This window comes from Macrobrachium rosenbergii, chromosome 34, assembly GCF_040412425.1.
Source record: "Macrobrachium rosenbergii isolate ZJJX-2024 chromosome 34, ASM4041242v1, whole genome shotgun sequence".
Classification (NCBI taxonomy): domain Eukaryota; kingdom Metazoa; phylum Arthropoda; class Malacostraca; order Decapoda; family Palaemonidae; genus Macrobrachium; species Macrobrachium rosenbergii.
Window position 1 is genome coordinate 2,317,890 of NC_089774.1, and position 16,968 is coordinate 2,334,857.

At 38.1% G+C, this 16,968-nt stretch overlaps 1 protein-coding gene across 1 annotated transcript in view; it reads right to left on the reverse strand.

Annotated features, from left to right (window-relative positions):
• Syn2 (Syntrophin-like 2) overlaps window positions 1-15,486 on the reverse strand; it is a 484,285-nt gene extending 468,799 nt beyond the window's left edge. Inside the window, 1 exon segment of the mRNA XM_067133611.1 lies at window positions 15,130-15,486. The gene's annotated coding sequence lies outside the window, so the exon portion shown is untranslated.
• Window positions 15,487-16,968: the final 1,482 nt, after the last annotated feature.

The window sequence follows — 16,968 nt, forward strand, 5'->3', positions numbered from 1 at the left end:
CCAAGCGGTGACCCCATTACAACGCCTTCCACGTGTTTGTGTAACGCACCATTAAAAACAAAGGGCGTGTCCAGCACTGCCCGTTCTAAAATTTGTCTAATGAGTGTCTTGTTAAAACCATTAAAAAGAGAACCTGAATTAGGAAATAACTTGCTTAAAATAATCTCTATAGTCTCCTCCACAGGGGCATTAGTGAAGACAGATTCCACATCGAGGCTTACCATGAATAGATCCGAATCCTGGCACAAAACCTTTCTTAAATTTGGCAAAATTCGTTAAGGAGTCATTATTTTTAGTCAAAGGCTCCAATAGAGCTCTTGTTTTTTTTAATTTTAAGATGAATGCTATCTCGATTCGACTCCACAGGGATTTTACTCACACATAAAACTGGTTTGCTTTCCACCAAGAAATTTTATTCCTAACGAAATATGTTAAAGACGAGGTTGTTGACAAGGGTTCTAAGGAAAATACTAGATGAAAAAATAAATAAACCACCTATGATCTTTACTGCACCAAAAATGAAAATGTATGCTAAATTTCCTTTTCTACATGACAGTATATTTAGGAGGAAATGTCTACATATATCCAAGAAAGCTCTCTCCACTATTGACCTCAAACTTGTTCCAAAAAACCCACTAACGACCGGGTCAATGTTTCACTTTGAGGACTGTCTCAGCTCCCTTTTGTCTTCGAATGTTGTATACAAGTATACGTGCCCAGGATATGGTCGTGGGTCCTATGTTGGATGCACGAGGAGGCTGCTGAGGGTTCGCACTGAAGCACACAGAGGACTTGGTTTTAGAACCGGTAGTAGGCTGTCCAACCTTGAACATTCCAACCTAAGAAATCACTCCAAAATATGTAAAACCTACATAGAATATAAAGACTCCAAAGTTGCTGGAATAGTTGACAATGAAACTGACCTGAACATTTTAGAGTCTCATGCCTAGTTGTCATCTACGCAATTGTTTGTAGCCTAACGTGATGTTTTACAGACATGTTGTCATTGATTTTTTGAAGTGTTTTCTTTCAGTCTCCTCACTGCCACCGCTCGGGTGGGTTCTTGGTGTAGTTGAATGCGGGATCAGTTTTCCTATTTACCTTTTATCCCATGCTTTTTATTGATTTTCTGGACTTTAGTTTCTTCAGTGTGATTTATATGAGTGTTTTTAAATGTAAAGTTAAACTATTATAGTGTCTAAAATTGTTTCAGCCTTGAAAATGCGTCTGGAAAGTACGTCGCGCAACGTCGGCCAATGAACTGTTTTAAGTACAAGATGCCTTCTGTCCCTTCCTTCACCTTGTATATATATATATATATATATATATATATATATATATATATATATATATATATATATATATATATATATATATATATATATATATATATATATATATATATATATATATATATATATATATATATATATATATATATATATATATATGTGTGTGTGTGTGTGTGTGTGTGTGTGTGTGTGTGTGTGTGTGTCTTTCTTCAGGCCTGGAATGTTTAAGTATATTGTGTTACTTTTGCCACTGACCCTCATTTTTGTAAACATGAGGAAACAAAAGAAGACTATCAGTTTCACACGGAATAAACAAGCATATTATTTCCAAAGACGGAGCAAAGCATGCAAGATATGGCTTAAATGTTTGGTGCTACAAGCAATAGTTCTGAATGGGTAGCAAATGAGCACGTTAACTCTAATCAGAAGCAACTGAGCATATCAACTCTAAACAGGGAACAAAATGACCAGCTGAGATTATAATGGGAAAGTCACCTCCAAAGTAAGAGTGAAACGAGCCAGTCACCTCCAAACGTGGAATGAAACGAGCCAGTCGCCCACAAAAACGTGGAGTGAAACGAGCCAATTACCTACAACAGTGGAATGAAACGAGCCAAATATAGTCTCCAAACGTGTGGTTAAACAAGCCAGTCGCTTCCATACGTGGAATGAAACGAGCCAACCGCCTCAAAAAAACGTGGAGTGGAACAAGCCAATTACCTACAAACGTGGAATGAAACTAGCTATTCACCTCCAAACGTGAAGAGAAACGACCCAGTCACCACCATACGGCAAATGACACAAGTACGTCAACTTCCTACTGAGGCAAAACATTAACATCATAATTCCAAGCAAAGGGGAAAACACGCACATTAGTTCCAAGAAGAAGGCAACTAGGGAGTGAAAATTCCATGAACGCTATTCCATGAATGCTATTCCATGAAAGTGTGTCTATTCCATGAAAGTGTGTCTATTCCAACTATTCCATGAATGTGTGTCTATTCCATGAAAGTGTGTCTATTCCATGAAAGTGAAATGATTCCATGAATGTGTCTATTCCATGAAAGTGTGTCTATTCCATGAAAGTGTGTCTATTCCATGAAAGTGTGTCTATTCCATGAAAGTGTGTCTATTCCATGAAAGTGTGTCTATTCCATGAATGTGAGTCTATTCCATGAAAGTGTGTCTATTCCATGAATGTGTGTCTATTCCATGAAAGTGTGTCTATTCCAAACAGGTGGCAAACAAGCACGACTTCAAACAGGGAAGATATAAGCACGTCTCTTCCAAGTAAAGTCTGACCAAACAAGAATGTCAACTCTAAATAGCGAGCAACAGGAATGCCAATTCCAAATTGGCAGAAAACGAGAAAAGCCATTCCCAACAGAGGGCGAAACAAGCAGGGGGTAACTGAAAGTACAAAACAAAAGAGCGCTCTATCAATATTGCAAATGCGATCGACCAAACGCTTCAATACTAAACAGGGGGGAAAACGAGCAACTCGATCTACTCGGAGCACAGATCAAAACAACCCCACCCCAGCTAAGACCGAGCGCGAATCGAGCCAGTGACTTGAAAAAGGAGAAGAAGCGGCACTTTTGACAAGGCATTCACAGCTGAGAAAGGCAAAGAATTAAACGCGGCCTAAAGCAATATAAAGACAAAAAGGAACTGGCCAGGATACAAGGTTGATCCGACTTGAACAAACACCGGGTCATAATAGCAGCCATTGTACTGGGGGCGCTTGAGGGCCCTGTAGTAGGCACCTGGAGAGCTCAGGAGAGGGCCACTGGGGAAGGGAAGAGGAGAGGGTTGTATCTGTGGCACCGGGGGTAGGAGGTCAAGAGAGATGAGGGGGGAGGAGGAGGAGGAGGAGGAGGTGAAATAAAATGTAAGGAGGAGGACAATGGCTAAAGAATACAAGCAAACAAAAGAGATGGAGAGTTCAGAAGTATAAAGAAAAGTCACAGGTGTTTCGGAATTGATGATAAACCTGTCGATTAAGGGAATTACTTTGACTGGAGTGGAAACGATAGTGATAAATTTCACAATGATAAAAGTAAAGGTATAAGGGTGGGAAAATAAAGAATGGATATGAGACATGCATATATACTGTATGTACTGTATGTATTTGTGTGTGTGTATGTATATATGTATGTATATATGTATATATATATATATATATATATATATATATATACATGTGTGTAATCGATTACACAAGACATACTTGCTGAATAAAAAGACGCTAACATTTCAGTTTGTATAATCTGTAATATTCATTTCGACCTTTATAGCAAGTTCTTCTCTTCAAACAATCAAAAAAAAAGAGAAGGAGAATGTGAAATGGAAAAAAAGTTCGGGAAAACCCCGATATGTTACAAGCCATCAACTTCAAACTAAGCTCCAAACCCCAGACTATTTGTGTGAAACAGTGAAGAATAAATATATATAACAGTTGAATCTAAGATTTTAAATATATATATATATATATATATATATATATATATATATATATATATATATATATATATATATATATATATATATATTATATGAAACAGTGAAAACATAGGGTGAACCAAAAGTAGGTGGACAGTAGATAGCATTTATTTTGATATTACATATACAGTTATATGAACTGATACAATTAATTTTTTATAAACAATAATTACATTTACAAGTAAATTATATATAAATATATATATTATAAGTATATATATTATATATATACATATACATATAGGCCTATATATATACCCTTGCCACTTGTACCTGAACCCTGATGAGGTGTAGAAATACATTAAAGCGCTCATTTCAAGTCATTTCTTTTCACCTTTCTCCTGGCTGATGTTTATATACATATATATACACATATACATATATATATATATATATATATATATATATATATACATATATATACATATATACATATACTTACTGTATATATACAGATATACAGTATAGATAAATATATATATACATGTATATACATATACATATATACTGTATATATACATATACTGTATATACATATATACATATACAGTATATATACCAGGCCTCGGGCTGGGGAGTTAAACAGTGGGCCTAGCGACACAATGACCACGTGTCAGAGTCACTGGGACCTGTCCCCCACCGGCTGTCGGCCTAAGAAACAGATCAGCGCCTGCCCTATGAGCCTATAGAGACCCAGGAGGACTTTAACATAGACATATATATACATATATATATACATATACATATATATCTATACTGGGTGTAACACTAGTTTATGCTAGTATTTTGGGAAATGAACGAAAAGTCATTCTGAGCAGAAAATATTCAATAAACATATGCATTTTAAGGCTTCATTTGTTGGTGAGATGAATTTTTAAAATAACCGTCATCATTAAACGGGTAAGTAAGCTGGAGATGTTGGAGTGAGCAGTCATGGATATGGGGGGAGGGGGATGGAGCTGATCAGTTCACTTGTTAATCTGAACACTCTCACTCTTCCGCCAAGAAAGAGCGTGTCTGGGTTACAAGTGTCAAACGCCGGATTCCTTTTGAGAGCATGAAACTGGAGACAATGCCTTACCGTTCCAGTAATTTGGAATATGCAGATAAAATGTTTATTTATGGGTTTTGTAACAGTTCCATTTCTAGATTACACGGTTGTGAACTCCACTGTTATACAAAAAAGGAAATCGGCGATTAGGCCGATGTGAATAAAATACCTCCAAATCAAATGTATTCTTTACATACTGAACATAGGGGAAAAAATGGATGCATCATTGAAACCTCCCTCGCCGACAAAAGAAAGAAGAGCAAGCCTAATGGAATCTCCCCTCCATCAAAGATAGGCCTATTCATTAAACACCGACCAAAGATTTAAAACGAATTATCAAAAATCTCTCCTTCTCCATCAAAAGTATTCATCACACACCAGTCAAAGGAAAAACACGCACCTATTAAAACGCTTTCGTCTCTGTCAGATCAAAAAGAATGGGAAATTATGGAAAATTCACTTTCTTCATTCTTTCCTGTCAAAGGTAGCCTATTAATACAGTAATCAAAAGAGGTGTAAAAACCTGACATTGTTCAAAGTGCAATATTCTCCCTACCTACAATCCCGTCATCATGATTACTGTCACTATCACTCATTCAGCATAGGCCTAGTCCTGACTACCGATTCAACAATACCGTGATGAGGAAGCACGGTACTTTGCGCTAGAATTCAACTATCACAAGTAAATGTTGCCAATCAACATTTATACCACTTTCTTGATACGTAAAGCTAATCATTAAAATTAATTACACGAAGTCTGTTCACAGGTGATTTACTAGTTGAAGGGACTGTACTATTACATTTTTCAATAACCTGCAAGAGAAAATCACAATTAAAAGGCTAGCAGTTGAGTTGCCAAATCGCTTCATCAACCCTTCCCCCCATATCCCTGGCTACTCACTCCATCCTGTACACACTAACTTACTTGCCCGTTTAAGGATAACGGTTATTTTGAAAATTCACCTCACCGACAAAGGAAGCCTTAATATGTATATCTTTAAAGATTATTTTCTGCTCAGAATGACTTTTTCTTTCATTTCCCAAAATATTTACATAAACTCGTGTTACACCTTAAGCTGCTCACCACCCATTGCTTACAGTGATATCGGCTGTGGATATTTACCGTCAGCTTGAAAAAGAAAGGCTACAGTTGCGACATGACACTTCAACATGAGATAAAAATAAAACCCGGTCAGATTTGCAATATTTCTTATAATTTAGTCATTTTTTCTAACTTGATACTTATTAAAATAAAATTCAGTCAACTCTCACGACATATTAAGCAAAATTTGGTCCAATTTGGGATTGTTTAAATACGAAATTTGGTTACATTTGAGGATGAACAAACAATGTCATCCTACGAAAACTCATTAGGAAATTAATGTTCAATCTGAGCAACATTAAAACTATATTTCATCCGAACATCATGTTCATTAACATTAATTTTCCTTCCAGCTATGAGAGAGAGAGAGAAAGAGAGAGAATCTTGGTACAGGATGGAAATACGTAAGACAATTTAGGGAAGAGAGAGAAAAAATATTGCACACACTACCGCAACCATGAGTTTATAGTTATGAGCTAAAGATAAATGTCAGTTTACAGCCCTTATTCTCTCTGCTATGTCCGTAATTTATTAGTTGTGAAATGGAAACAACTGCTCAAAAACAACTTTGCGCGTGCACACATTTCACATTCAACATCCAGTAAAATCAGATGAAGGATTTTTATTGCTGAAAATAAATCAATAAATCGGTAAATCAGGCATGAATTAGCCAACTCATCCTAGAAGTCAATCTCATTCTAGACGTCATTGTTCAGGGCTTTCTACAGGTCACAATGAGCAGGTGAAGCCAAAAGAACGATGGTGCAGTTCAGCAAACTATCGTCACTACTGGTGTGAGTAGCAACTAGGCAGTAACCCATCCCAATCAATGAAGTTAATCTACACTCAAGTTTCATCAAAACTTGGATGGGTGACCACCAGTGAATGGCAGATGAACAATGTCACATAGAAGTAGTTCAAAAGCTTCTGTTACTGTCACTGAAACTTGGGATGAACTTTAGGAGTCTATGGAAAACCAGCGATGGGTCACAATAAGGCACCGACAGCATAATTAAACAAGCAAGAGAAAGTTAAGATCAGGATAATAGGCTATATCCTGTCTTATCAGCTTCTTCATCAGCAATTACTGTATCAGATAAAAGACTTTCTTCGTTCCTGACGACAAAAACTCCTAATGAACATGATTCCTGACAATAGCGTCTAATTGATTCCTAACAACAGCGTCTATGAACGGTGATACGGTTACCAAGTGATATTGATAGCTTACCTGACATCGACACCAAATGATGCCGACAGTCTACCATACAGTGTTACCTAACGATACTGATACCTAACAGTGATATTTACGATTCTGATACCTATGGACAATTAACCTAGATGATACTGACACCTAATAATTATACCTGCGGGCAATGACACTGATTACAAAAGTAATATCCCATGACAACGATACCGTCACTTGGTACTAAGTATACCTTAGTTTTACCAGACCACTGAGCTGATTAACAGCTCTCCTAGGGCTGGCCCGAAGGATTAGACTCATTTAACGTGGCTAAGAACCAACTGGTTACTTAGCAACGGGACCTACAGCTTATTATGGAATCCGAACCACATTATAGCGAGAAATGAATTTCTATCACCAGAAATAAATTCCTTAACTCTTCATTAGCCGGCCGGAGAGTCGAACTCGGGCCTAACGAGTGCAAGGCCACAACTCTACCGACTCGCCCAAGGAAGAGCTGTTACTCGGAACTGATGCTTAACGTCAGTCCGCACAACATATGTCAAAGGGTTAATGAAGGCATTTTACACCGACATAGACCTGTCTCTCTGTATTTTCGTCTTGGTGACAAATCACATAAAAGATTTATTCCACTCACTGGTGAGGTGTCCCACACCAAATCCCAACCCTGGAGACACAGACATATTCATTATGCATAATTATAAGAAGGTCCGCCGTGAAAGATGCTGAAGTCAGGCGAACCCCTCCATATAATTATTAGCTAAAGTGGTTATTGATGGAGAGTGACAATGTGTCGCCATGGAACCCATCTCGTTTGTTATAGTGCCTATACTTAATAGCATCTTCAATGCTGCCATAAGAAGTTATACAATCGTGACAGTTCCAAACCCCTTTCAAAAACAAACGGTACTTATGCCTGAAGCAAACCATACCGGTTTGGTGCAAGCAGGAATTTGTCTCTGTTTGCTGTCATCTTTTCCTCACGGACAGTTTTTGGGATTTTACTATAATTCAAGTTTATCTTTTTATTTAAGAGGCCTTTGGCATGGGCAACAGAGTACTAAATATTCACCTAACAGGTGACCCGGGAGGATGTATAATGGAACAGAATATAGAATTTAGGCCAAAGACCAAGCGCTGAGGCCTATGAGGTCATCAGCGCTGAATGGGAAATTGACAGTAGAAAGGTTTGAAAGGTGTAACAGGAGAACCTCAAAGCAGTTGCGCTATGAAACAACTGTTAGGAGAGGGTGGAGAGTCAGATGGAAGAAAGAGAATATGAAAGGAGTTACCGTAAAAGGAATGAAAGAGGTTGCAGCTAGAGGCCGAAGGGACGCTGCAAAGACCCTTGAGTAATGCCTATGGTGCACCACGTGAGGTACACTGACGGCACTAACCCCCTACGGGAAGGCGGGGTGAGGATGTGTAATGGCATAAGGCCATGCAAGAAAATTTATGGTTTTCTCCGGTCATCTGACAAAGTTCAGTCTGGTCGTAAGCAGGATGAGTTAATGAAACAATCTGCAGACCTTAGGAGCCTGATATGAGAGGCAAGGAAGCTAGAGGAGTGAACAAGCGACCGTTTTCCTCAGGAAATGAGAACAATGTCACCTTCAGTGAGCAGTTGTGGTCCGACTGAAGTGACCACAGCTCAGACCACAACGGTACACACAAAACGGTTCAGTATATAAATTCCTGAAGGTCAGAGTCATAATCCGAGCTCTAGAACTCCAAGGTATCGTATAACACCTCTTTTATTGATATATCGAGTGAAGAAAGATTTGCGTTATGGTAAAAAATGCTTTTCAGTTTTAGTCTAACCCCAAACAAATCAATAAGTTGCCCCTAGAACTTCAGAAGACGGGGAGAACATGGGAAATATTAGTCATCAAAAACGTATCTATTCAAATCAGTTTCTCAAGAAAATAATGACCAACACTTGACATAACTAGGACCTACAGTACATGATGGCCCAAATGAGGACCTCAAAAATTAAATAAAGATGATAAAAAGTGAGTAAAAAAAATGGGCTTACAACCGGTATTTCTAGACATGCATGCTTACTGGAAACTATAAATCGTTTCAAAACATTTCATATTTATGCATCAAGTCATTAATATTCATTTGACCTTTCTGTACTTCAACTCAATTCTAATTCTATTACGTAACTCTGGTACTTGAAATAACTGATAACTAAGTCTATTAATGCACGAGAATTCTTCGCTAATTGCATATGAATGTGGCATGTTTTTAAATCAATAAGAACGATACAAGTAACAACGTAAATAACATGAATGATGACAATACTAGTCAATATTATAACCGCAGAACTTATAAATACCGCAACACCATTATCAAAGTTAATAAATGTGAGCTTCTATTTATTACTAACAGAAACTTCAACAATTACAAAGATCGGTAACTTTTATTTTCCTTCTTGTTTGGGAAGTACAGTACAATAGAACCATTGGAGTAAACAACCTGAATCCTTTCTAGCATAGAACGAAGAAAATAAAAACATTATATCAAAAAAATCTTTCATTTCTAAGAGACCAACTATAAACAACCATACAGCGACTATATAGGCTATACATATATATATTTTCTATACACATACAAATATACATACACGTATATATATATATATATATATGTATATATTGATTATATAATTATGGATACTATATTTCCTAATATTAGGGTTTTTCATCTAACAGGGAGTGACTCCGTAAGAAAAACACACAACGGCCACTCCCACATTCATGCTTTCAAGGAGGATGAACACAACGTGCCGAAAACTTCCACGACATTAGCTACTTCAAACACCTGTGGGAAGGCTCCCAAAAACTGCGTCAACAAAAAACCGCCTTAGTCTAATGAAGTCGTAATGTGAGCCCCAGTAAAACTCTTATCCGAGGAACACGACGAGGCCCGTAAGAAGGCTCAGGCACGGGTCCTCGACCACTGGGAGTCTGAGAGTAAACACCAGCGAGGAGAAATGGCGCCCGACCTCCGGAGTGGAGTGGTGACAGACGAGATTTCACTTCGAGAATAAACAAGGGGAAATGGATTCCTTCCTCTATCACACGGCACTCGATCTCATTCCCAGATGCGTGATGGAATGAATTATAAGGAAAATAAACAAATGATAGAGTACCGTGTTTTCTCTCGACGGTCACCTAAAAGGGAGATTTCTATTGAATAGGAGACCACACAAGTTTTAAGTCTGTGATCGTCATCTACATAATTTACATGTAAATAAACAAATTGAATAGAACAGAATATAGAATTTAGGCCGTAGGTCAAGCACTGTGACCTATGAGGTCATTCAGCGCTGGAAGGGAAATTGACAGTAAGAGGGTCTGAAAGGTGTAACAGGAAAATCTCACAGTTGCACTATGAAACAGTTGTTACGAGAGGATGTTAAGTAAGATGGAAGAAAGAAAATATGAACGGAGGTACAGTAAAAGGAATGAAAGGGGTTGCAGCTAGGGGCCGAGGGGACGCTGCAAGGACCGTTAAGTAATGCCTACAGTGCACCACGTGAGATGCACTGACAGAACTACCCACCTGCGGGGAAATAAATAAATAGGCCTAAATAGGTTTCCAACAATCCGCCTTTTCCTCTTATAAGGTATGGCTATAGACGGTGTCGATTTAACATTCCTGTTCAAAACTAGTAGTCTGGAGAGAAACTGCTTGCCAACCCTACACAACTTGAGTGCAACCAACCATATGTGACCAACTAATATGTACATAATTCACTGTTTAGGTCAACAGAGAAACTTATGGGTCCCAGTGGACCGCGCCCATATCGGTCCCCATAGTGAAGCTAGTCTACTACCCCTTCAAGCATGTGTGTTTGTATATATAATGTGTGTGTGCGTATTAAAGACAGACAGAGAGAGAGAGAGAGAGAGAGAGAGAGAGAGAGAGAGAGGGGGGAATTTTATATATTTATATTCATGATTAAAGATGTAAGACACATTTTTAGAGACAAACAGATATGGACGATAAAATATTGAGGCAGAAGGAGAGAGAGAGAGAGAGAGAGAGAGAGAGAGAGAGAGAGAGAGAGAGAGAGAGAGAGAGAGAGAGAGAGAGAGAGAGAGAGAGAGGAGGGGGATTTTATATATATATATATTCATGATTAAAGATATAAGACATATTTTTAGAGACAGACAGATATGGACAATAAAATATAGATGCAGAAGGAGAGAGAGAGAGAGAAGGAAAAAATTTCTCGGCAAACTTTCCCTCGTTGATCTGTTGACACAACTGGACACTTAATACAAGTATCCAACCAAAGCTCCGGTTCGTAATCTTCGACCAACGGGAAAAAAAAAAAGGTTATCAGGAAAATGAAGCGCAAACGTTTCCTCTCTCACTCTCCTTCTCTCTTTCTCCTTTCACCTATTTGCATCTCTGTCTACTGTCTCTAGCAGTTGAGGCCCATTTTTGCTTTTATTATACTTTTTCACTTGTTACAGATATCATTTTCTCGTGATTAATAACATAAATGTCTACGACACCTTACAGTCTCTCTCTCTCTCTCTCTCTCTCTCTCTCTCTCTCTCTCACACACACACACACACACACACACACACATCAAAAACTGAGGCAATAATTTCTATGGCAATGCTTTCTTTCAATCAAAATGAAAATGCATTCTCAAGCAAATTCGTGGGGTAGAAAAAAAAAACAGTCGTCCAAAGAAATAAGACATGAGACAATCGTATTAATAAGACAACCACCAATATCCTTTTCTAGTCCAGGCCCGAAGATCACAAGATAAAACGGTAAGAAAGGAAGGAAGCAATAAACATTCTTGCCTCCTGAAGGACGAAATACTATGAGAATCAGGGAAAACAGAAGCAGGAAAAGAGTTCCAAATCTTGACTGCGGAGGGAAAGAAATATTTTCGGTTTGTTTGTTAGCACGGATCTTTCCTAGATAGTGACCCCCAAGGGCGTGTTTAGTGCATGCCCGTTGGGGATTACCGTAAAAATATCAACAAAAGACTAAACATCAAAGATATAATGACCCCCAAGAAGTTTGGGAATGGGATATAAAGGCCAAGCACTGAGACCTATGAGGTCATTCATCGCTGAAAAAGAAATTGAGAGTAGGCAGGTATGAAAGGTGTAACAGGAGGTAAACCTCGCAGTTGCACTATGAAACAATTGTTAGAAGAGGGTGGCTAACAAGATGGAAGAAAGGTAATATGAATGAGAGTACAGTAAAAGAAATGAAAGGGGTTGCAGCTAGGGAGGGGCAGAAGGGAAGCTGCAAAGAAAATTTAGTAATGCCTACAGTTCACCCCGTGAGGTGCACTGACGGCACTACTCCCCTGCGGGGCCAAGAAGTATTAGTCCTAGATAACAGCCCCGGAAAATCCTTGGGGGTCACTATCTAGGAAAGGTCCGTAAGCAAAACACCACAAAGAAGTTATGTGTGGATTTTAAATAAAATTTGACCCAAGATTTACTTCGTATTTTGCGAGAGATAGGAATGCAATTTTTGGGAAGGGACCGTCTGGCATGTGGATTGATTGCTCAGCCTTGGTGGAGACTTGCTGTCTCCGAACACTCGTCGAGCAGCGAAGCAGTTTCCCGCAACGGGTATTTCTTGAAAAATACCAAGCCAAAGGCCGCCGCTATATTCATACTTCATGCAACAGACCTAACGTATTGACGTGAGGACTCACATGCAAATTACATTCGAAAGAGATGTTTTAAAAAACTGCAATACCAATAACCATTCTCAGTGGTTTCAGGGTTTTCATTTATAATTCAATGGCTTTGTGGTGGTAATGAATTACGTATACATCGACAGAACACTAATCTATTCCTATCAAATGAACCACCTGTCATTTCCGGAATATAATAATAATAATAATAATAATAATAATAATAATAATAATAATAATAATAATAATAATTCAAGATCAACATCACCAGCTGTTTTCGCCGAATGACAAGAAAACAAAGTTGGCTAAGAACATAGGCCTAACAACGACACCCACCAATAGCCATTAGATCAAGTCCTATCTTACATATAATAGCCTTTTAGATACAAGTCTCCATACACGAATATGCCTAAACTTTTTACGTACGCCCACAAGTAGCGGTATGGTAATGAATATAATTATACAGATGTGATGCACTTAATACAATATAATTATATATATATATATATATATATATATATATATATATATATATATATATATATATATATATATATATATATATATATATATATATTGTGTGTGTGTGTTTACGACACACCTCACTAGAGACCGCTTGGGTTATATTCCACGTGAATCAGAACTATCAACTTAACCTAAACGGTGAATAAAGTACCTGGAAGCTTATCAACTATGGCGGGTTGCACCCAGGGCGCCAAAGGGTATGGGGCTGCCAATAAATATGCAAAAAACCACAAGACTGTACAGGCAGGCAGTCTGATTATCCGGCAGAAAGCGCGCCATTTCAAAACCAACTTTAGCATCATGTTGAATATCGATATCCGATCGGCTCAGCCGGTATGTAATATTTTTCGCTTCATATTTTATCATGCATCGTTTTCCTGTTCGTGCTTGGCTGTTTTTAAAGTATCCGATTCCGTTTCGCTCTCCTATGGCACGTGTACATAACAGTATTAATGTGAAAAGAAGAATATATATATGTCTATGGCTACGTTTAATGTAAATTGGGTGATAGAAGCTCTTCGTATCTTATGCTTATAATACTTGTAAACACCCAGAGTGTGTGTGTGTATATATATTTATATGTATGTGTACATATATATATATATATATATATATATATATAGAGAGAGAGAGAGAGAGAGAGAGAGAGAGAGAGAGAGAGAGAGAGAGAGAGAGAATGCAAACCAATGTCCGCATTCGCCATTTGGCTAAACAACCGTTGACTTAACGACCACTTTAAATGCACAAACCCGTTACCCCAGACCAACCACGGGCCTGGGCTAGTCAAGTTTATTAGGTTTAATGGTCCATATATATGTATATAATCCCCCATACTCTCGACCCACCAAATTAAACTAACGACCAGTTGTTATCCTACAGTCACTGTAGAATTCGGCCGTGTTGCCTACACCGGACCCACACCTTCAGGAATCGAACTCAGGCTGTCAGTCATGCTGGTGAAAATATTAAAATTTGTATACAGACATACGATACAGAGAGTTAATATGCATTAGGATATTACCAAACACAATAAACTTATTATTTCTTCCAGAACGTTTTATGCCTACGTATGTTAAAGAGGGTTTATATGGGCATCATCTTGCAGTGATGGTTAGTACATAAAATCCTAGTTGTTAAAAAATAAATAAATGTAAAAGAATAAATAATTACAACATTCATGTTCAGCACATCAAGTCAAACTGCATTCGTGCCTAGAAGCACATATGTTTGGATAATATACAACATAAAGTCATAAATATGGTAAAAAATGTCGTCTGGGGTGAGGAAAGGGGCGTAGATCTAACCTAGCAACCTCCTGCTAAATGCTCACTGAGAAACCTGAGGGCTAAACCCTTCTGGATGTGATTATATATAAATATTATATATATATATATATATATATATATATATATATATACATATATATATAGACAGATATATAGATAGAAAGATTGAGAAATTCCAAACTCGTGGCCACAAAAAACCGTCCGGGGCAATTTTCGCAAAAATCAAATTGTTAATGTTTCAACGCAATGTATTCACTACTCATAAATACTAGACGTATTTTATTGACTTAAATTAATAACAAACATCGCGAAATCATGCAAAGCTTGCAACAAGAGGGCGGCCGAAGCCGAAACCTCCATTTAAAAAGGGCCAATTTACCCTCGTCAACCCACATAGGCCTGTGCCGTTTTCCTCCCGGCCCGTGCACCGAATAAACAGACTCTGTTGAGGGATAAATAACGGAAGGGGTAAACTTACCGTTAAGTGTCTACAGGAAAAGAAAAGGGGTGAAAACTCCCATACACAATGCAGCAGCAGCAACAGCAGCAGCAGCAGCAGCAGCAGTTGATTAGAGAGACACGTATTTGGAAAACCGGAAAAAGAAAAAAATTCGTATCACTAACACCAAAATGATCAAAATCGTCTTAGAGGCCGACGATCACACCACCGAGAAAAATAAATTCGCTGACGGAGTAAGGCGACCTTTGTATGCGGTCTCCCTCATCCACACGGTTTGGGAATCGCCCATAGATTAACTTAGAGGAAAACACAGAATTCACAATGCGACGCAGAAACACAGACAGGTCTTCTCTCCCCGAACGCCACCACGACACTGACTCCAGTGTCATAATCAACAGGGAGAGAGAAGTAAAAGCCCCCCACTTTCGTCCTCCGGCGACACCTGGTAACTCTGCCCAGCTACCTTGTTCGAGTTGCCGGTTTCTCATTTTTTCCTCTTTTTCTTCTCGGTTGATTGAACCGATTCTTTTTCTTGATTTAAAACGTTTGAGAAGAGTAAAATTCAATTAACACAGATTTTTTGTATATAGACAAGGCATAATTGATAAATACATCCCTTTAGAAAATTTAAGGATACGTGTGAAAATGTGTAGACATCTGTATCAATTGATCAGCTATGTGCCAGTTCTCTTAACATTTTCTCTTCTCAGGGTGAGGTCGTAAGCCTTACACTCAACCCACCTCTTTTATCCGGGACAGAAAGTGACACTGAAGTTTGCTATGAACCTTGGCAGTCTGATGCAAGCGGCAATGGGTCGTAATATTCACAAACATTTCTTAAAGGGAAGATTTCTTTTCTTCTTTACCGTAAACCTCGTCCCCTGCGAACGGGTTGGGGACTGGAGATGGGTTATGGCTGCAGAATTGTGGTGTTAATAGTCCTCAGTTTTCGTCATATCTTTTTGATAATGTGGTTCAAAGTCCCATGCCCCTACATACACCAGTTTACTAACTATCGGGTACACGATTTTCTGCTTAAGTCAGCATGGGCACAAAGAACTTCAAATGGTAGCATTGGGCCATAATGATTATATATAGTCATTTCAAACTCTCTCTCTCTCTCTCTCTCTCTCTCTCTCTCTCTCTCTCTCTCTCTCTCTCTCTCTCTCTCTCTCTCTCTCTCTCAAGAAAAATGCTTTTAAAATCAGGTTAAGAAAAAAAAAACAAACTACATCAAAAATAAAATAAACATTAAATAAAAATATCTATAGATAATTTCGTTACTATTTTTCTGTGTAACTATACACTACAGCGTGACCTTACTACAGTCGTTGGTTTATCAATTAAAATTTAATAAAGTCAGCATGTTAGAAGAACGTCTTATACAGAGGTTTAACGAATAAAAAGTTCGTAAATACAAGGTAAAGTTTACTTAATAAGGCTTATGATACCAGAAGGGAGGCCACGTAGTTAAGAATCATCTTAACTGTTATCGCAGATTCGCTAGACCTATGCTGTGTTAGCCTAAGATTAAATAGTACGGTTTAGTATTAAGGATACTTTTGGCAATAATAAAAACCATTAAAGTGCAGTAGATTGTTTGAATTGTTATACAGAACGTCCATTTTATAAAGGATTTAAAATAAAGTAAATTGCATTGCAATTAAAGTCAACGAACTTTCAAACACTGACTTGACCGACCTTAAATTTCAGTTAATGGCGATTTAAACTTACATCTCTCTCTCTCTCTCTCTCTCTCTCTCTCTCTCTCTCTCTCTCTCTCTCTCTCTCTCCATTTAGCCATTTCTCTTTCACCATAACGTCGCCTAGAAGTTATGAACTGACCTCTTTAATGTT